This window comes from Anticarsia gemmatalis, chromosome 8 (genome assembly GCF_050436995.1).
Source record: "Anticarsia gemmatalis isolate Benzon Research Colony breed Stoneville strain chromosome 8, ilAntGemm2 primary, whole genome shotgun sequence".
NCBI classification, from domain to species: domain Eukaryota; kingdom Metazoa; phylum Arthropoda; class Insecta; order Lepidoptera; family Erebidae; genus Anticarsia; species Anticarsia gemmatalis.
The window spans coordinates 8180936-8203988 of NC_134752.1; the positions used below are offsets into that span (position 1 = coordinate 8180936).

The 23053-nt window shown below is 36.3% G+C and overlaps 1 protein-coding gene and 1 long non-coding RNA gene across 2 annotated transcripts in view; one reads left to right on the forward strand and one right to left on the reverse strand.

Moving 5' to 3' along the window:
• Window positions 1-2390: 2390 nt before the first annotated feature.
• LOC142974958 (cysteine proteinase-like) overlaps window positions 2391-23053 on the reverse strand; it is a 289518-nt gene continuing 268855 nt past the window's right edge. The window contains exon 3 of the transcript XR_012959588.1: window positions 2391-2401. The gene's annotated coding sequence lies outside the window, so the exon portion shown is untranslated. The remainder of the gene's footprint in view (window positions 2402-23053) is intronic.
• On the forward strand, window positions 16190-18469 carry LOC142975054 (uncharacterized). The gene is made up of 2 exons (XR_012959591.1): window positions 16190-16639; window positions 18149-18469. It is a non-coding gene; the product is annotated as an uncharacterized LOC142975054 (long non-coding RNA).

The following is a 23053-nucleotide window of genomic DNA, read 5'->3' on the forward strand; positions in this document are numbered from 1 at the left end:
GTCAATATCTGTGTTGTAAATACAAAGAAGATTTATTTTTTTCTGAGTGATTGAATGAATAACAAAGTAATATAAAAATTTGTGCTTTGGATTTTCAAAGGGGAAAAGGAAAGAGTATGATTAGGAAACCCACGTTTAATTAAAATTGGATACCTGGATGAGTGGTCTCAGTATGTAATGAATGCATGCAATTTTATTTTAAGTTTTGCTAGAGTTATGGGTCGGGTAGTGTTTAGAATGTAAGCTCTTTTTGATAATTTGGCTGTACATATTTACTGTCAAAATAAACTCTATGTTTGTTTTAGTAAACTTGATGCTGTCTGCCAGTGAATACTACACCACTTCATGTTTGCTTTAAGGAAATATAACTGAATCGTTTTTAAGCACAATTGAATATCAAATCTCTAGCAAACTTTTAGCACAATTTATAACAATATCACGACGCGATACCATAGACTTTAATAAAACGTACTCATATCTGCATCGGTCAATACAGAGCATTACACACATCAAAGCTGATGCGGAATTGACATTAGGTAACCGCAAGATCTTTGTGGTTCACTCTACGTATATAGACGCTATGTTCGTTACCACATGACTAAATACTGCGGCGCTCGACGATATATGTCTTAGTTTAACGGAATGATTTTCTCTGAAAGCTATTTAGATGGCTAGGACGCTCTGGTGCACATTGTAAAGATATGTGTGTGAGGGTTTTGCTTCGTGAAAGCTGTTTTGTAATGCTGATAGAAATGTTGTAAGATATCAAAGTGTGGAAAAATACATTGTTCGGTTTATTTATGATGTACTTAATATAGAATGTCTCGTTATTCTCAGCTGTAATGAGAAGACCCCTGCCCAACATTGGGACATTAGCGGATTATGAAAAGAAAACGTCGTATCATATATATAAGACCACACAATATCTTGGATTCGATTCTTGGAAAGTTTTAAACTTTATTTTGATAATGGTTGACAACGCTACAAAATATATTCTTAAAGACTAGAGCTACTAGAGAAGTAAGTGTTATCCGTTAAATCGAAATATCATACTAATAAACTATCCTAAAGAAGGGTAAACGTACACGTGTATCAAAATCAAACAAATAAACATAGTTATTGACAAAAACATTCAACAGCTTTCTGCGAATTACTACAAGATATTCGGAATTGAATAACACACTTAATACAAATCAAAAGGTAAGTAAGAATCTAATACAAAGTTTCCGAGTTTCATGAAACATCTTTCATGTCCTCGACTAGAGATAGCGAACGATCGACAAAACGATAGATTGCTCTCCTTCCCGGCTATTGATTTTCTCTAGATACCGGCCACCGGCTAATATTCAAGGATCTTTATTCGATGGGCTTGAAACTGTAAGGATTGAGTGTTAATAGTATCTTTAGTTTCGGCTTTATGTACTCGAAAATCTTCGTTGTTAAATTTTTGTTCAGGTTTCGATAGAGTGTAATTCAATTTGGATAGTAATGCAATTCGATTGTAGTTAAGCGGCAATATTATGCGTTTCGCGGTCGCGAGGTCTCAGGTTCGATTTTTATTTGGGCGTAGTGATATTAGATTTTATAATTTTCTGTTTTGAATATTATCAATTTTAGTTGCGTATTGAGTAAAGTAATTGGTTGAAACTCCATAGAATTGTATGGAGGCATAATCTTTGTCCACACATTAGACTTAGACTATGGCCGGATTCATTGCCGAAAATCAACATTTTTTTTGGGGTTCCGTATTTACTCATTAGGTCTACCCGTTTTATACTTAAATTTACTCCGGTCGTGGTCTTCAATTTTAAATAAAACAATGTAACCTGTGCATAAACTTGCACAGAAGCGTTCAAAACATCAGCAGCGACACAAAGTGACGAAAACGAGCAGAAAGACAGATTAGAGAAGTTTATTTTTCCTTTTCATTTCAAACATGACCTAATTATTCAGAGCGCCGGTTCTTTTGACTCGCGCTATTAGTTTCGGCCTCAGCCCCCGGTTTTAATTTTGGAGCCCGATCTTCTCTGAACCTTAGGTAAGACATGTAAGCCGTCGTCCCGGGATACTCTTTAGATAACGAGCAAAGTTCCACCTAAAGATCTTGTAAATGTTTCTCCGCCGCAACCAGAATTCGTAATTCAACTTCCATTTTGCAAGGACCCATAAAAATAATGTTTTATACAAGACGGTGATAAGCTTTAGTGTTATTTCACTTGTTTATTGCTATCGGATTGATGTTGTATTATTTGATTTACTATTTTTTTATCGAGGTTAGATGTATTTTTTTGATTTAGTGTTTGCTGAAAAATAAACTTGTTATCTTTTATGATAATACTGTCAGACTTACTAATTACTATTATCTATGAATATCTCTTGAAATGAACAAAACACAAATTGGTTATCGATATTTCGACTAAATGTAAAACCAACTACTATGTTATGTTTTCCATTTTTTCTTATTCAATATATTTTTACTTTAGTGATTATTAGACACTACTCCATGTAGATCAGAATTTTGTTAAAAAAGTACAACCCGTTTACCGCGGCGAAGTAATAGCATCACGATTAACATTATGGCTCTTACTACCGTGAATAACGAAAGCTGATAAGCACCCGTAGCGTACAAGACTACTTAAAATAACAACTGCATAGACAACCTCACGAGATTACGTTACTGCAATCACGCCTTATTAAAATTCCACCAACACACGTACAAAAGCACCCAGACTACGAGTATATTAGTGAAGTCAACATTTCTCCAAGCTTGCTGCATTACACGCGAAGCGGGCTTCGTGACGTAATCGAGCAACCGACAACCGTACCACGCTAGGTGTCCTTGCCTCAGGTACAAGAAAAGGGACGTACTTTCCAACCATTAGTTGGTCACCACTCACACTGACCCGCCAAAACTGCACTTACAGAGCTGTTTCAGCGACTCGTAAAACCTAATGTCTTTCAAAAGGTATTTCGCTCCGTATTTTTGGCGATATGTGAATTTGATTGGAACTTTGTTAGAGTAAGGACTTTGCGAGAACTCGTGTCGATCGTTACCGAGGTGATTCTTTGCAGCGTAATCGTATGATAACAGACGATGTGGAACGTTTGTCTGGTTTAAGCGTTTTATTTAGGTAGTGAAAAATCTTTTGCATTTTTAAGAGTTGGGACGACGAACCAAACTTGTTTGAAAGCTTTGCGGTTGATATCTAAAAATATTCACTTCAATATTATGCTTTTGTAACTTCAAGGCTTTTATATTTGAGGTATCACAGAAAACATCCTCGAAGATAGTGGTAGGTACGTATGCAAATTGATAAGAAAATGTATTCATAATAACAAGGCTATAAATCGCGAGGTTTGAAATACATATTACACTATTCTCGAGGACGTATTCCGGTCACAGTCGAGCGACTTCAGTCTCTTTACGACGATACATTTATATCCATTTATTTGGCGAACATCTCGCTGTTCACCAACGATCGCGGAACGGATGGGTACGTTTCTATTGCCTCACAGATATTTCATTGACTTTTACAAATGCGGATGCCTCAGTGTCATCGGGATCGAATCTTGGTGTAGACTAAATTGCGTCCATAACATTGAATTTGCCCCTTTGTTGGGATACGTTATAGCAAACGAGGAGAGGTCATGTTCCTTTTCGGAAATCTTTCGAGATATCTGTAACGGTTATGTTTTATTTGTGGGACAGATATGGCAAATATTTAGTGAAGGAGTAAACTTCATTTTTATTTTAGCCTCTAAAGTTTTACGATAACAACAACGCGATTGCTGGCAAATAGTCGCAAGTCCGAACACGATAAGATGATCTCGTATCTGCATAGTCATTCTAAATCGTAATAAATATATTAGAATGGCAAGTAATCGTGAGTGGTAGTAGGCGGGCGCAGGTCGCTGACTGTCGACCGGCGGGCTCTCGACAAGGAAAGGGTCGACCTACCGAGCCGGAGGCGTGTTATCATGGTAATTATGATATCCCGAAAGAAACTCCCCACATTCAGTTGTAGTTTTTACGACTGTCCCAACTCTTTGAGATGACATCCACAGATAAGGGACGGAGATTGCGTTTTTTATTGAAATTTCACGCATACGCTCCGTTTTAACAGATAAGCGACGCAATTTTGCACAACAGCTACTCGATTAAACAGAACGATAAAATCTCAGTTGAGAGTTATATATCGACGCGCTATGGGAAAGTATTGGGCGCTAGCGATCATTTTATCTCATTTCATGTACAGTAAAATTGCAGCAGTGACAGACAAGCCACAAATTATCGATATGAATAACGCGATTAGTTATTATAAAAGTTATGTGAAAAAATTTAACAAGACGTTTGAGAATGATGATGAGTATTATAAGAGATATCTTATTTTTGTTACTACTTTGAGAGAGACAAATAAGATTAATAGGCAGCCAGGTCAAAAAGTTTCCTTGAATCAATACGCTGACTGGACTGAGGCAGAAAGGAAGTCCTTACAAGAGAAACCCATTAGGCGCATTGACCCTTATTTGACGCGATTCTTACCTAAAGAGGATAAAATTGATACTAAGTACGTATAATTAATTTACATAAATCTTTTATAAACTACCAATATTGTTTAAATAGTGATTTTTTTACTTAAATATCTAGCCTTGAAACGTTTATGAATATACTAACAACGAATGTACAGATTACAGATTCAAATTAAACGTTGTGCAATGATTAATGCGTTGTACAAATATTTGTTTAGGTGCATCTCGAACCTACAAACCCCGCGCTTTGCTTGTACAGTTCTTAAATGCATGCAAAGATTAGCACACATGTAAGGTGAAATCATTTTCTCATTCCGGGAGGCTACCCGTTTCCAGCAGTGGAAAGTTATAAATTAAAATAATCACTATTTATTATGTTTCTAGTCTCGCGTTGCCAGGAACCAAAACATACGACAATTTTATGGCAAAATTCTTCCCTAAAAAGCCTGAAGAAGAACCTGAATATGGAAATAATGAAGAGGAAATAATAATAGACAAGAACTATGGTGACATTGGAGGAGAGATAGAAACAGAATAAGACGTAGTTTATGATGATAGCTGTAAAAAACATTAAAAAAAATAATAGCGGGACTTGGTAACCCTAGTTTCTTATTATTACCAATTATTTAGCCTCATTTTCTGGCTCCTTTATTCCAATTAATAATTCCCCTGCAATTCGTTTATATCCAACAGCAGTAGCACTATATGAATGAGCATTAGTCAGTCGTTTGATTTGTATTCGAGGATTTCTTTATAAACAAACATTACCTCCCCGTAGAGCAAAATTACTTTGATATGAATATAACCACTCGTTTGTTGGCGACTCAAAGGGACAAAATCTATACCCTCTCTGCATCTGCATTGATTTTAAATCAGTACTCCGAAGCAAATCTACATAATTCCGTATATGTATACTAGGAAATGGCACAGCGTCGTACGTATTCGCAAACGTAGTGGGACACGCCAAAGCGCACTTGAAACGGCTACTAAATAAGTGACTGAGACACTAAGACTGAAACAGAACTGTTCAATTCCTACCAAATTGTTCGGATTTCCGGCTAGATGAGAGTTCTCCCAAAGGGTTAAGCTAGTTTTGAACTTTATGTTTGTATTCAAGCGGGGAAGTTGTCATAAATATTGGAGCCTCTGCTTGTCTAACTTGGACGAACTACATCAAACTGCTTTGTTGACGCAAAAGTTAGTCAGCTCAATATCCTGTTCGTCGTAAAGTGAGCGATTATGAGCCCTCAAGTAATTGTTTACGATAATAGGCTCATGCTATTTCATTCCCGCACGAGCGACTCTTAATACTTCATGATTTCATTTCGCCTCAAATTGAGCCTTCCCTTTGATTTTGTATTCAGTACAGTTTTCACGGAATTTTAAAAATAATTCTCAAACAAACAGTAAAGAGACGAAAAAGAGTACTTCTTTGCTACTTTTGATCGTTCGCTTTTATTTTAAACCTTCAATTTGGAATAAAATGTATCATATTTTCATTTGTGGAATATTTTTGTGAGCAAGAATTTAATAAAAATATGATAACAGATACCTACTGTAGTAAATGGCTGAGTACCTATATTGGAAATATCTGAAAAGCGTGGCATCAAAAACTTCTAAAGCATTCTTTTGTTCTATTAGAAATGGAGAAACATAATCCGCGTACGACGGGTTGTCTGCGGAATGTCTTTGTGAAATGGTCACGCCATAGATTCAGCGGTTCTAACGCAGTCCCTCGGGGAGAGAGGACTCGAATTATTCATATATTTTAAGCGTAGAACTATTTACTATGCTATCTTAGGGTACATAATATATTACATTGTATCCAGTTTCGAAATAGGTGGAAAAGTGTAGCGATATTGTAGTTGTACGGTAAAAGTAAACAATACAATAAATTATAATGTAAGTTGGAATAACATTGATAATAAAACATATTTTATATGAAGAGGATTAATGGAAACAGATTAACAAATTAAACAGTAGCGCGGATACAATAAACAAACCGAGATTGGTTCACACGAATTACTCGGAAGTAGTAGGTACTTATTAAAATCCGTTACGATAAATTATTTACCAACCACAACTTTTGATAATATTCCAAACTTTATATTCCAAAATCGAACACATCCATAATTTAAAGAACTAAGCGTTCCAGTTTCGAACCGTCCGCGTGTGCCAGCTACTCGATAACCGTTCGGTAACCATCACAGTCTATGGTACGTGACTTTTTCCGTGGGAAGACAAAAGCAGCCGTTCGATGCATTTTTCACCGGAATAGATTTTACGCGAGGAAAAATTGCAAATTTCTGCAGCACGGAGAGGCTGTCACGCGCCCGCCGTCGCGGTGGCTTGAGGAATATTCGATAGTTGATTGCTTCCCTCATTTTCCTGTGTGAGTTCGGCTGCTCATCGTCGTCTAGTTAATGTGGGACTTTACGAGACTTCTTGCCTTCTTATACTGCGGATGAGATTTGGTTGAATGAGTGCTGTTGTAAAGAAAGTATATTCGATGAATCTAATCTAATTTGAATTAGTCATTTGTATATAACTATTTATTTACGTTGTCTTATTTTTCATATGGTATAACATGAGACGAATCAAAAAGCTACTAATACGCAAGCCGAAGTAACCATGTATCTTTAATAGTTTGACTTCTTTTAATTGCAAATTCTTAGTACTATCTTACATTGGTATGTGTCTATTTACTTATAACACAAATAGTTGTCATATGTCACTGTATACTATCTGAAAACTACATTAGCAGTGCCTTGGTTATCTTACGAGCGCGAATATTTACCTATATTATTGAAAGTAAGCAGACGATCCATCATAATGACTGACGTTCAACGCGCTTACCTGTCTCCATATATTTCGAAACTACGGGTATCGGCTACTGCAATATCAAAGATTATAGTAGTTGTATAAAATTTACTGTCTGCGTGGCGCAATGGATAAGGTCGCCAGGCTGCTATTGTGTCAGGACGTCGTGGATTCTATTCCCTCACGGAACAATTTTTGTGCAATCGACTAATTGTTGTTTCGGGTGTGAGTACTTTGTGTCCGTTGTTTATATGTTCGTAAAATTCTCCGCGACACAGGTGCGGGAATTGTCTTTTTAAAGGCTTAGGTAAATTGAAGGCCATTTGCCTTCACTAAACGGGAATAATTATACCTATTAAACAATCAGGGTTATGAAAACTGGCATTCAAAATAACTTTAAACGGTTGCCACTGTGGTTTGGTGAACGGTTGTGTAGTGTAGTGTATATAATCTCGGCTTGGTCATTATTGTATTTTGAAACCGTATAACTTTGATAATTCAAGTAGGTGTAGGAAGTAAAGTGTCTATGTTAAAATAGTTAGGTAATAATCAAATGCAATTATTATTCACTTCGCTTCATTAAACAGATCCCTCATTGGAGGGTTGTTAATAATGAATTAGACGTACTCTACATACAAATAGTTTTTAAATAGTGGTTTGTTTGATATAAATCCTTCATAACAATCGAAATTGAAACTGTATCTGTTTGTTGTCAAAAGTTGGGATAAAGGATGATTGGGTTTTCTATTGCGAGGAAAACCGAAATTGTATCACGACGATGTTTCCCTTTGCTTTCTTTCTCATCGAATGATTGTGATAACACATAACCAGTATTCAGTGGAATGAGTTTTTCTGTTTTTGGGAATCACGATAGAATATAGCAAGTACATTTGTGTTTATTCTATAAAAACAAGCAGAACATTAACCAATCTACAAAACTGTTTATAACCACAACGACAACGTATCGTTTACGCGATAATTATAATTGAATGAATTAAATTAATTCCGCGGAAACATTTTCCGATAATCTCGCGTTGAACCATAAAACGCTTTTAAAGCGCAATTTCGACTCAATTCATTTGCAACGAGTGTTCAGTAAAGTTCAATGTTGTATGAATGAATGCGTCGACATGAGTGTATAAAGAGGTATGGTGGTTCACAAAGAGGAATTTCTCTCGGTCCACATTAGCGGCGGTTCGCAGAAGCTTCGTATAAATGTGGGCAATTTGCGAGAACGTTTATCACCTAAAGAAAAGTTCTGGCGACGTCTGTAACTGCCGTAATTCCGCGCCGAAATTCGAGGGTTAATCACGTTGGCCATACATCAACGCTTAATTTAATACGTGCAACTGTGTTTGGGATTTAGTTCACACCCGTCCACAGGCTATTGTTCCTCGTTTTTATAGCAGCTAGATATTTTGAGATGCCCATTGTTTGTGATAAATTATAGCCACTACGCTTTTGATGCTTATTAATGCGAGCTCTTTAAAGTGAAGATAATAGTGCTAATTATATTCTACTTAATTCTTTCGATCTGTCTTTATTAATCAACAAAAAATATATAACAAAACTGATTGTATCATTATTAAAGGTCAAAAACCTTCTGCTACTGATCGAAAAGAAATTTAAAAACTTTTTTAAACAACAAAATTCCGAATCATAGAACAAACTTTCTTAATTCCTAAATACAAAATGAGAACGAATTGAAGTCTTAGTGTTAGTTGACGAAGTTTAAATTACAGAAACAAAGCGTCTAAGTTGTTTAGCCTGTACTATGTTGCGGCTAGTGGGTAAACTGTCCTAGCCCGACTTCGGTTAGTAGTTTGAAAGGTGATTAAACAAGAAGCATCAACATGTTTGCCGGGAAACTGGGCGTACATAACTCGTTTTTATAGTTAAGCAAACTATCCTTAGATCAACCGATGGGTTAAATGTATAGGGCCATTGTAAGTTTGTTTTGAGCTAGCGCCAAGTGTTTATTAAGTAAAGTAGATATGTATTATGAAACTGTTGGATAGATACAACTATCGCTCGTTTGGATATCGTGGTACAAGATCTAGATGCAGGACAGTAGCGACGCTGCAGTTGGTAAGGCGATTATTTTATGTAAGTGGTATATTATTAAATAGTATACTATTCAAAAGGTGTAAAGCTTTCACTTTTCACTCGTCCTCGAATTACATTATTGAAGTTTGTATCTATTACAGTCATCAATTGTTATGAATTTTACAAGCATTTATTTTAAAATACTGTATAGTCATAAATGCAATGACTTTGTATTACATTTTTTCTGACCATTTATGTAAAGCTCTTCTTAATACATTATATCCAATTAAGACTAGAATTAATTATGTAGTTGTAACGTTATTACATATTAAAACAGTTAGATAATTTCCTTTGCTTTAATTACGAGAGAGTAAACATTCGTTAATGGATAATTAATTTCGTAGAAGAAAACTATCTTAGCTATTAATTACATTAGTAGTGTTATAATAATCTGAATTTGAAATAGGTTTGCTATATTCCTGTTTATAATATATTTGTCGGAATATAAAAAGAGTATAAAGACTCTTTGGTCGAAATGAGGTCGTATGCAGGAAGCCAACGCCATCTAGTGGCGTTCGATGGAGTTAGTGGCGCGCGTTGTTCGAATTTGACAGATGTGATTCTCTTCTCTTCTGTTTTGGCGGGAATGGCGCGTGGACGACACTGAACCATCGCGCATTCTGTATTACGAATAATTACGTTATAACTGTTGTTTACTGTACCTACTTGTAATTATAAAGTGTTCAATTGTACGAGTCACGAGTGTGACTTATTATCTATCTGACACTACCCCACGACGCCCACAGTTGATGAATAGGTTTATCACAATGAGTACCTATGATGATGGAGGATGAAAACCCAGAGAACCCACATCCCTCCGTCATATCATATTATCAATTAAGAACCCGCAACAACGACAACGACGACATCAGAAGTGGGATCAGTGTCAGATAGTAAAAATGAAGAGACGGACATAATGGCGAGCTATGTTTGAGCGGCAATTGATGAAGAAAAACAACAATAACCTCAAAAACAAATGAAGATCTGCCTACGATTGACTCGGAGAAGTAAGAAACAGACGCAAGATCAAGTGAACCAATGAACTAACAGCGAGCAAGAACATCTACGTCATTGTCGGATCAAGAACCGCAACAACCAGCAGCCGTGATGTGCTACAAATGTGGCAAGCCTCGCCACATAGCCGTCCGGTGAACGAGCGGCGCGGCGCGGCGGCTGCACGTCGGTGGTGGTTGTGGCGTCGTCGGTGGTTACTGATGCGGTGTCGGCTGCACTGGCGGCTGCGCTGGCGGCTGCGTTGGCGGCTGCGCTGGCGGCTGCGCTGGCGGCTGCGCTGGCGGCTGCGCTGGCGGCTGCGCTGGCGGCTGCGGTGGCGGCTGCGGTGGCGGCTGCGGTGGCGGCTGCGTTGGCGCCTGCGTTGGCGCCTGCGGCGGCGTCTGCGACGGTGGTTGCGGCGACGACGGTAGTTGCGGCGACGACGGCGGTAACAACGCCAGCGGTGGTAGCGGCGACGATGGCGAAGGCGGCGGCCGGGTGACGACGGGGAGCGGAACGAGCGGCGGTGACAGCGGCAGTGGCGGCGGCGGCAGACCAGGTGCCGACAGGGAGCCGAGCGAGCGGCGCATTATGTGCGCATATGAGTCGTGCAACCAGCATCGAGGACTTACGAGCGTAAAGGTGAATCGTTACGTTTTACTTATGGTTCCATGACTGAACGCTTGTTGGTAATATAAAGTTTTCTTACGAAATTTAGTAGTAAACGTTCTAATAATGTTGTTGCAATGACTGGTATTGGTCTAAGTCGTTAGACGAGTGTTCAGTACAGAACAGATTTTATGTCGTGTACTGTGTAGTAATTAAATAAAAGTCTTATGACATGTTTTTCGGTCAGTCAACTCAGTCATAATGATGGTAGTAATGCATTTCAATGTTGAGTGAATTTTGAGTTTTTCATAACGGATGCGCTAAGAGCGTAGAATTATGTGCATTTGAATTTGAACGTATTAGATAACGAGTTCAAAGAGCCTTTTGAAATTATTGAGATTGTGGATAGATGTTGGTCAGAGTTCATGTACCAGTCGATACAGATTTTGATGATAATGAGATTGATGAGTTTGTGGTGAAGGTATTCAAACGAGTGAAGGTTTCTTTCGGCCGTATTGTGTTCGACCGTATCAGTTGTTAATACGTATTCGTAGCCCGGTGGAAATCGGTATCTCTTGAGGCAACTCAAGTAGTCCGTGGGTGCGCGGTTAGCGTTTAACACTGACGGAGGTCGTGGTCTTGAGAGACCGTATTGTGTGGTTCGACTTTGGAGAAAGTCGTGGTCTGTGGAGACCGTAGTGTAGTCCAAGAGGGATGCACGTGTGAGCAATGTGATTGCTCGTCGGCTGGAGAGCCGTGGTGTTAGAAACTTTACTCGGGGATAACTGTCAACTAAGAATTGTTTTTGTACAGTGGTTTTAAAGGTGGATTCGAACGACTTTGGTACATGACTCAGGCTGATTGTTGTTAGTGAAACTATTTTGAATACTGTTTCTCAATGGTTGTTCTCTAGAATGAGATTTAATTAAAAATCTAAGTAAAGATCTTAGTAGAGTCATTGAGATGGACCCAGTAATAGTATAGTTTGGTCAGGAGTGGCCGAGTGTGACATTGTTCTGTCGTGAGATATTTTGTTCACAGAGTGATCATCACACGAGGACGTGTGCAAGCAGGATGGCCGTGTCGGAATATAAAAAGAGTATAAAGACTCTTTGGTCGAAATGAGGTCGTATGCAGGAAGCCAACGCCATCTAGTGGCGTTCGATGGAGTTAGTGGCGCGCGTTGTTCGAATTTGACAGATGTGATTCTCTTCTCTTCTGTTTTGGCGGGAATGGCGCGTGGACGACACTGAACCATCGCGCATTCTGTATTACGAATAATTACGTTATAACTGTTGTTTACTGTACCTACTTGTAATTATAAAGTGTTCAATTGTACGAGTCACGAGTGTGACTTATTATCTATCTGACACTACCCCACGACGCCCACAGTTGATGAATAGGTTTATCACAATGAGTACCTATGATGATGGAGGATGAAAACCCAGAGAACCCACATCCCTCCGTCATATCATATTATCAATTAAGAACCCGCAACAACGACGACGACGACATATTTATGACTTACTTGTTTTCAGAACCGTGTATTGACATTTTGATAATATTTGAAATTCCAGGTAACGATATCGGTCGTTTAACGGACAAAATTACGTCGTTTCCAGTGGCTACTCAAAATTTAAATTCCGGGACACACTTGATTTACAAATAGTACATTTAAGTCAATAATTTGCCATCAAATTACTAGGAAACCTATGACGTTATCCAAGCTAATATGACTTCCTAAAATAAGGCTTAAATCTATCGTGTAAGTATTTACTATCACATAAAAAATTACATCCTGACGTTCAGCTGACACAGAGTTCATCTCGCTAGAAAATTTACAATATTTCCTCTGCAAAATCAATTTACGCCGATAGAGTGTTAGCTGTGAGCTCCTGTCTCCTCATCTGTGAAAAAAGTCACGTATTATGTACGCTGAACGGCTTCTAAAAGAATAATAGCCTCATCTCATAAGACGTGTGATCGCGATCACCTTAAATGTGATCACACGTTCGCTCTTAAATGTAAACACAGCTTAACTCACGCACACTTTAAAAACAGCTTAACTTTGATCGACATCACCCTTATCACGTATTATATGTTATCCGTAAACAGACACAAACAGACGAAAAACCAACTTACCTGTCCAATCATTACACCAAATCGTTTTCATCTTCGCGTTAATTTGCTGAGATCAAAAAAATTTTGATTACCAAAGGGATTTTGATTACGATTGGACATTCGCAATCATAGGCCGGGTTTTGTTAAGCTCAAATAATTATGATGACGTCATCCGTTACGCGATCCCCTTTACGAGCTGATCCGATGGCGGTCTTTCATTTGCGTTTATAAAATACAGAGATTTATGTTGTGCTATTATTTGGCAATACATTTTTAGGCGTCGAATCGGTTTGCGGCGGATACTCGTGCACCGATATTTCAGCAATAAATCATCTGTGAGGTTTGAGTTTGATGGTATTTGAAAGGGACGCAAACATATAAAATCAGTCGTACACGAGTTCGTTCAATCGAAAAAATAGGAGTCAATACGGGCATGAACATTACGTTGTGAGAGAAAACATTGATACAAACTTTGGTTTGCGTCTACAAGTTGTTTGTTCTGATTAGTTGTCCATTAGTTGTGACATCGCCTACATGACATGTTCTTGGAAAACTTTGTGAGTTTTATTGACACTTATCTTCTGTAATTCTGTTTTTATTATTGACGTAATAAAGTAAAATCGGATTGTTTTTAGTATGTCTGAAACTACATTATTATAAGTTGATTATAAATGATTGGAAACGCTGGTATGACATTGCTGGGGCAATATGTTTGGCTGTAAAAAACTTTATACAAGTATACATATAAAAAACGCAATGTATGGCTTCATATTCATAGCAAACTAAGTTTTATGGGGTATTGATAAACCAACTTGTCAATAGTTTCACAACTTAGTTGAGAGCGTCGTATGCCAGGTTCACGGCAGGAATACCGACGAAGATGGTATGTTAAATGCGGCTTATTTATTTTTGAAACACAAATTATTATTAATAACAACATAAATAATCCTGCATGCAAAGAGAAGCTTGAGCTCTCTACTACCTAAGTTTTCGGACTATAGTAAGTCTTCGTCGTATAGCTATCCATGTATCTACGTTCGCTTACGACTCAAAAGCTTAAACTTGATTCTATTGCGGTTTTCACTTAGTATGGGATGCCCTCTAGCTAAATGGACTGCCGACCTTAAGAAGGTAGTTGGGTAGATTGCATACGGTACGAGGGGTATCGCCTTGAATAGTGGACTTGACAGGCTAATTAATAGATTAATTTTGGCCTCAATTACAAACGCTTTGATGTTTTCAAAGTGATTTGCGTTTTGTAAATATACTTCTATCTTAGTAAAGTGGAAACTCTAATAGGACGTTTCTACCACACTTTAGACCATTGAAGAATTACCTTAGCACGTAATAGTGGCGGTACGATTGGAATGTTAATCTTCTTAAAAACAATATTCACTTGATATTATACCTATTAGCATCGTCAATTACTGTTCTACTCTTCAGTGTTTTTTAAGTAGGTACCTTTAGTTCTAAAACCAACACCATGATATTATTCTACTCTAAAATTGTATATATATACTCTGGTGATTTCATGAATGTATGTATGTCTAAAATTATATTCAAATCACGGGATTTTGCCATAAATATTTTTCACCCTAAACTGCGTCATGATCGCAATTAATTAACAAATTCCATCAAAGCATTATAACGATGGGAAAATTTAAATCGATTCGCATTTGTGGTCACGGAGAGATTACCGATGGGTCTAACACATTTAAAGTTCGAACCCTGAATATTATATCAGATCAAAGGGCCAAAATTAAATTCGTGCCCCCACTATTGATAGCATAGGACTTCCCTATGAATATTACGTACGTATGCATAAATTTCATTATCCCGGTACCAAAATGTATGCATAGTGGTAATTTATTCTATTAAAAGATACTTTGCTGTGTTTAGTTTTAAAATATGTATATTATTTCCTATCGTTGTATATTATTACAAATTATATTCATCTTTTAACTGCCTTTGAGATTACAACTGTCTTATGTGTACCTACTAGTATCTTGAATCAATAAATAAGTATAATAAAAATGTTTTGTACAGCGTAATTTCCAGCCTTTTTTTATCAACCATGAGTGTGATAAAATTTTACACAACAAGTGAACATCCAAAATGCGGAGGGTATCAAACTAATACCTTACAATAAATCAACCAAAAAGCAGTATCTATTTCCTCTTTGTAATTTATGTTAAAATATGCACGAGCAACTGAAAACAATGCCCGGTATAACTAAGCCAAACAACCGACTATTATTTTATAAGGCCATGTAAAACTTCAGTAACGCATGCAAAATATTTGGATTCAATCCAAAACAACGACTGTTTATTATAGTAATATTTAAATTTAGCAAGCGCGAGAATTTGTTACTGGTAGAACAAACAAACATAATATAATGTGTAAGCAGAGGTGTATGAAATACTCCTACGTTACACCATTAACAATGTTAGCCCCATGTAATAGGGGGCGTGCTTATTGCCATTTGCCGGGCACGTTACCCAACTCTGGATTGTAATTCTAACTATTGGATTCTAAAATTAATTAGAAATAATTAATAGGAAATCACCCGACCGAATTGAACCTGAAGCCTTATAGTCAGCAGTCGGATAGACTAGTACCGGTAAAAGAGTACGTTATTTATAGTGTGATATGTTTTTTCTCGGGCACGTTGAGCTGGATCTAAGAGTCAGTGATAAATAAAGCCGCCGTTCGAAATGCTCAATAGGCCCTCTAAGGCCATATTATTTTGCGTCGGCTTCACTGAACCATGATACGATCCCAACGGTTGTAATTTCACGTCTGGGATGTTCCTTTTCTCTTTTTGTTTGTAATGTAAATTTTCCTCATTCTGTTGAGAACTCCGTCGGAATCTCTCCTTTTGTATCGATACAATGTCAGATAACAAGAGATTTAATAAAGACGACTGTTTGCCACTTATAACCGTGTAGAATTTCAATTCGACTGTTTCTCGCTGAATTAGATGATTACACAGTGAGTGTAATCGACATTGAACGTTGTGTGTTTTTTCAATTATACGGCGTGTGTTTTATTGCTTTGACTATGTCATTGATATTATTGAACGCTATCAAAATAAGACTATTTCTAAAACAGAAAAGTCTCTTGTAACATATTTCAGCTTGTTACTTACTATTTGTTCATTTGAGAATGTGGATGATTACAATATTTTGTATCTGGATTTTTCTATTCAACTACGCGGTAACTGATTTAAAGTTTCAATTCAATAAATTCAAAGAACTATTTAAGAAACACTATCCATCTGCGGAGGCCGAGACCATGGCTTATCGTAATTTTTTAATAAACATGGAAACAGTGAATGCTTTGAACGAAAAAGACGATTATAATTTTAAAAAGACTGGTATACGCGGCTTTCATATCAATACTTATGGGGACCAAAGTATGTATTATCTTGAGAATACTTATGGGATAACTGTAAAGCCATGTAAGTATTGTGTCTTTTTATAAACTAGTGACCCGTCCAGGCTTCATACGGTTGGGCTAACATTATTCTATTGTAAAAGCGATCCTTATTCTTTTCTGGCAATTAAAGTAGCCTAAATTAATCAGTAATTATGTAGCATTCAAATGGTGCAAGACTAGGTACTTTTTGACAATTTCCTCTTTATTATATTAGAACAGAAATAATTACAGTTATTACATTTTTATAAAACACATGTCATAAACATATCTGGGGGCACGGAAGTGCCCCCGCAAGTCGAGCAAAAAAAAAGCGGCACGGCCGTAACATCCTTTTCTCGAAGCAATTCGGGCTATTTTTGACACCCCTATAATTTCGTTGTGGATAAAACAAGAAGCCTGGATTTTTAGCAACTAATCAGTCATTGTATAAATACGGTATATTTAAAATTTCAGTCAATTTGAACCAGTAGTTTAAGAATGACAACTTGTTAAAATTTTGAATTTTGTCACTCACTGATTCACTGATTCACTGATTCACTGACTCACTGACTCACCGATCATCAAAAGTCTAAGGTACTTCTAGCAGACTTAGAAGCTTAAAATTTAGAATACAAATAGGGTTTAGTGTCTTAATCATGGGAAAAATCTAATATTTTCTAATTTCGGTCCAGTTTTCTAAATACACCAACTGCAACAATAACTTTGTAATCCCATATAAATGTATAAGATTACAAGGTTACATTTGCAGTTAATGAATTATTATTACTGTAGAAAATAAAATAAATAGGTGTAAATAGGTACATACTATATGAGGCATAACGGGAGGGGGTATAGGGTAGGCAAGGGTGTTTAGCCCATGAAACTGAACAACATTCCCATAGGAAAATATGTTGAATTATGAAAAAATAAAGTCTGTCCATACAAATGGGACTTATGTTCGCTCTACAAAAAGAAGTGAGATGCCATCAAAAACATTCTGTAAAAACCTCAAGTCTCGCCGTAAAAAGTTGTGAGATCGATATAATACCAAGTCGATTAATCTATTTAGTCTCTACTTAAAGGACCTTCTGTCTTAAGTTATTACGTATGTTATTATCATGCCAATTAAAAAAAAAATACCTTTAAAACAATTAGATCGACTTGGTCATCGCAATATACACAAATTCGCCATATACATTTCAGGAGCATTAACTTCTCGTCGTGCTGTGTAGTGTGATACATACTAATAATGAAATCATGCGATGGCCAGGTCGGTCTATTTGTTTTAAAGGTATTTTTTTTTAAATTGGCATGATAATAACATACGTAATAACTTAAGACAGAAGGTCCTTTAAGTAGAGACTAAATAGATTAATCGACTTGGTATTATATCGATCTCACAACTTTTTACGGCGAGACTTGAGGTTTTTACAGAATGTTTTTGATGGCATAAAGTTTATTAATGTCACTTTTTAATGTAGGCCTGAAATTTGGAAACGCACTTTAGGCGAATATTGGTTTTTCTTCCGTCCATATTTTTATTTTTTTACAGATTATTACGCAAATACGGTTCAAGCACAAGCAAGAGAGGTAAGTAATAACCTGCAAATTAAACCGGTAACAAAAATGAACCTATACGAGCTTCCAAGAGCTGAGGACATTTACAAGTATTATTTGAAAAAGTTTAACAAAACTGAATCTAGAAGTGTAAAAAATAGTACAATTAGATACTATAGATTTTACAAAACTCTCGTCGAACTGAACAATAGGAAAATTGTTGGCGAAGATGTCTCAATGGATGATGCAGCCGATGTAGTCAAACAATCAAATGAATTTTATTTTGATGGAGATTAATAAAATACTTCTACTGTCAGGGATTTTCATTTATAAAATCAATAGTAGTATATTTACGTAAAATGTGGTAATATAACAAACTAGCTGACCCGCGCAACTTCGCTTGCGTCACCTAAGAGAATGGGTCAAAATTTTTCCCGTTTTTGTAACATTTTTCGTTGCTTCGCCGCTCCTAATGACCGTAGCGTAATGTTATAGCCTATAGCCTTCCTCGATAAATGGGCTATCTAGCACTGAAAGAATTTTTCAAATCGGACCAGTGGTTCCTGAGATTAGCGCGTTCAAACAAACAAACAAACAAACAAACAATCAAACAAACAAACAAACTCTTCAGCTTTATAATATTAGTATAGATTTAACGTAAAATCAAGTTTGTACCTACTGTAACATTTTCAATCGTACTTTTTTAATATATAAATAAATATCATTAGACAACTCATTCACGGTTATTTAATCTCAAACTAAGCAGAATGGGTACTACGGTCATTAAATTACTGACAAACATACTTATTTTCAAACATAGTACCTTCTCGAAATCGGTTACAGAACACACTCACAAGCGCAACAAAGAATCTCTATAAAATCATCTATTCAACAACACAGAAAGGCATAACACAGCACGTTTTACTTAAAGCTGTCTGAAATGGAAACAAGGAAGTAACATACGATATGTCTACTTGTATTTTCTCAGGCCGCGGATTTAAAGGCACGGTTGCGAACACTGAAAACGTGGAGTTTTTACAGGACGGCGACGTAAACAAAGATTATTTTGCTTTCATAAAGCTTTAGCTGCTATTTGTTTGGACTGAAAGAGTGTGGAAAACTATTAAGTTTTGTTTGACTTTTTTCTAATATTATCTTGCTTGTGTTTGTTAATTATAGCGCGATGGTGTCACGATGTACTTGGATTTGAGTTTTGGTTCGTGCTGAGTGTTTTTTTTTTATTTTATTTATTGATCACACCTACATCGAAACTTGTAACATGTCATTTAATATTTACCAGGTTTTGTGTCTAACGTTAGAAAACTGAACTGTTTAGGTAACTTCCCAATGTATTGATTTAATTAAAGGTACGATAAAGACATAGTTGCACTTCGAAGGGTCTTCTAGTAAGGAATCTGAATGATGATAAATCTTACTAGAACAATAAATCTTACGTCAAAATTCAGTTTTATCATAGAAATATTAAGTTCCCGAATGTAAATCAGGTTCGGCTTTACGTCATAGTTTGCGGTAAGCTGAGCCTAACTAGGCTTGAAATAGGAAGCCACAAATATAAACACAGCAAAGGTTATTAGGTTACCTACTAACGGTCATGCCCCCGTTATATGATTTATTTAGAAGTTTGCAAACTGATACAGTGAAAACTACAGAACTTTAAGATAAAATCAAATATTTATAATCAACTGACCAGAAGATGTGAGGTGATATAAAATTCGAGAGAACTAAACTAATAATTTAAACATTGAATATATATACATATTTCCAAACCGATACAATAGCGCGATTCTCCACTACACTATCTACTATCGACAAGCGGCTAATTACTATAGAGATAATATTTGTATGAAAATCTGATCAGCGCCTCTAGCGACGGTCGCCAAAACCAATTATGCAGTACATTTTTAATGCCAAACTTTCGCTACTTAAAAGTATCGACTCCAGAAAGGACACACGACAATCTAACTTTATTTAACAACAATTTGTGGAGTTACCTGACGACTCGAATCAGTGACGTTGACCCCAACGCTTCTATCTTTCTAGAGCCGACACAAACTCACCTCACATTCACGCTATTCTCCGCGGACCTCACAAAAATAGAACAAAATATGCGACAAGCCTACCGAATAAATGAATTATTACGTGAGTTGTTCGTTGTGAACTTTGAAAAATGTATCTGCGAGTTATGTTTGATCCTATTCAAGTGAGCTGTGGATTGAAAGCTTTACGCTGAACGTTATTCTGCCACTACGGAATTTCTCCTGGGATGAATCTATGCCGAAATAGATGGCTTGAACAACGTACAAACGTCGTTACGTTTGCTGGTGTTTTGTTCGACTCGAGCGAAATATCTAACGTTCGTGCCTCGGATTCTTATAGAATTAAAAATAGTGTAACCTCCGTGCTCAATTCTACTTTCATATTGACTGCAATATTTTGAAACAGCCTGAATAAAAAATGTGTCAAATGTTTTAAAAATATACTTACTGTCTGTATTCTTGAGCGGATGTAATCCAGCGTTCATTTTAATAAAAATACACCTGGATTCAACAGTATATTGAATATCAAACTTTTAAAATGAATTCCAAATAAAACCCAATATTTTCGAAACAAACCGTGAGTGAGTGCGAAGTATTTCACCAATTTATGAATATTTCAGTACAATAAAGCCCACCTATTTACTGCTATGAAAGCCAAGAATCACAAACCACGTAAGGATCAATAACATAGAAATTTATAGCGTCATCTCACCGTAGAAAGGCACTAAAAGTGACACAAGTGGCACTATCACCGTATATGAGTTTTTCCAACTGAAGTGTGTCGAATAATTTGGTCGTATGTGTATATACAGTGGAGGCCAATAAAACAACACAGTGCAAAGGGATGCCCGTTTTCGATACGTCTAGTTAGGTTGGTTTAACCCTGGATTTCGAGGCTCTACTCACCCGAGTGTATACATACACCATCGCGATTTTTTCGCTCTCCATTTTAAAACACCAAACAACGTTCGTCCAATTGAGTTTCAAACAGTAGTTCAGAAGACTGGGTTTCCTTTGAGCTAAATATTGAGGTGTTAAAATAGAAACAAAAATTGAATTTTATCTACAATTTTTCTTTCTTTTCTTTACAATAATAATACTAATTCATTTCATAGTAAAAGTCGAACTAAAAATACATTTGTCCCCTGTAGGTTATTAATTTTTATTACGAACGATACAAATGCGGCGCGTCGCGCTTTCATACATTGTATCAAAGATGATTCCGCGAATTCAGTGTTACGCATAAAATCCTACGCAAGCCCTAATATAGCAATGCTTATAAATATTTGATACTATCTCCGACTTGTGACTTGGTCGCTGTTAGAATACGACGTTCTTATACAAAGCGTAATATTAAAACTATATTGCTATTATTAAGAGGGACCAGAAAATTTTGGTTTTGTTTGGTTGTAGGGTAATTGAAACCACTGAAAGCCAGTGATATACCTATTTTATTTTCTAATTAGAAAAACAATGAATTTGGGCTGTAATATAATGCTAATTTGGAAATTAAATAAAATATGCACATAAGACTATTAATTGAACCAGGCAATTCATACCAGATTAAATTTTACTTGCTTAGGTATTGACTTGCTAGAAGTGCAAGGAATTTTAGTAAATAGTGTGGTGTCTTAAGTTTTTATTAGCTGGAGCGTAAAAAATAGCTCAGCAAAGAAATAGTTACAGATAAGTACCTACACTACCTACCTATTTGTAGTAAGCAAAAAGTGAATAAAAACATACAAATTTTTAGTGATAAAGTATCAAGAACATACCGAGATGAGCAACATTAATAGCATTACAAAACGATGAATTACAAAAGCTATTACCATATAATTTAATTCTTAAATGTAATGGACGACTATTTTCCTTTTATGTCATCTTTGTAAGCACCTCTATAATATTTTATGTACGCCACTTCGATGACGTTAATCTTATGATGGTATCGATACTTCAAATTGGACTGCAATGTCCTTTAATGTATTGCTAGTTTACAAACTATGTTTTAATATGTTACGTAATATATTTCTTGCAGATGATGCTAGGTATAGTTTACATGTTTTTAAGTATAGTCTAGAGGTGATATAAGAGATGTCTGCAAAAGTATAATAATATGTTATGCATAAAACTTTACTTTAGTTTTGTGGTAGGTCTTGATTTCGATTTTTGACTCTACTTAAATAAGTAGTCGCAATATGATGAACAATGATGATCTCTAGGACTTTTGACGCCAAAACATAATGGTATCTAAATAACGGCAAGAAAGATATGTATAACATATATATTTAACAACAGAGAGTATCAAGACATATTTATCGTTACAAAGAATGTAATCGATACAGCTAATTACTATACAAAAGAAGATTTTCCAGGTATTCTTAAAACAGAACAACACATTTCCATTTCAATACCAACTCTACTTAACAATTTATTTCACATAAACGTGTATTTTGCACGAAAGAAAACACATTAATACACTGAATACGAAAAACATTGAAATGAAAACTGCAGTACTAAATAAAAATGTGTTTTGCAACAAATATGATCAAATAATCGCCACTCGACTAGTACACCAGTAACCCCTTCCGTACCATTTTACGAGGCACTCGGGACGATAATCTGCTGGCTTTTGTAAAAATTGTAGCCTGCATTTTCAGTTAACAGAGTGAATGTTTGCTGGCAATAAAGAATACGTATCTTATCGATTCTAGTTAATCCTTGCAGTTAAAAGTGAATCGTTGGCGTCTATAGATTGCGTTCTACTTGCTTTTGTTATGTGACTTGTTCTTGAAAAGAGGTTTTCATTGGAAATATGGTTTTCCATGTTATTAAAATGTATTGCT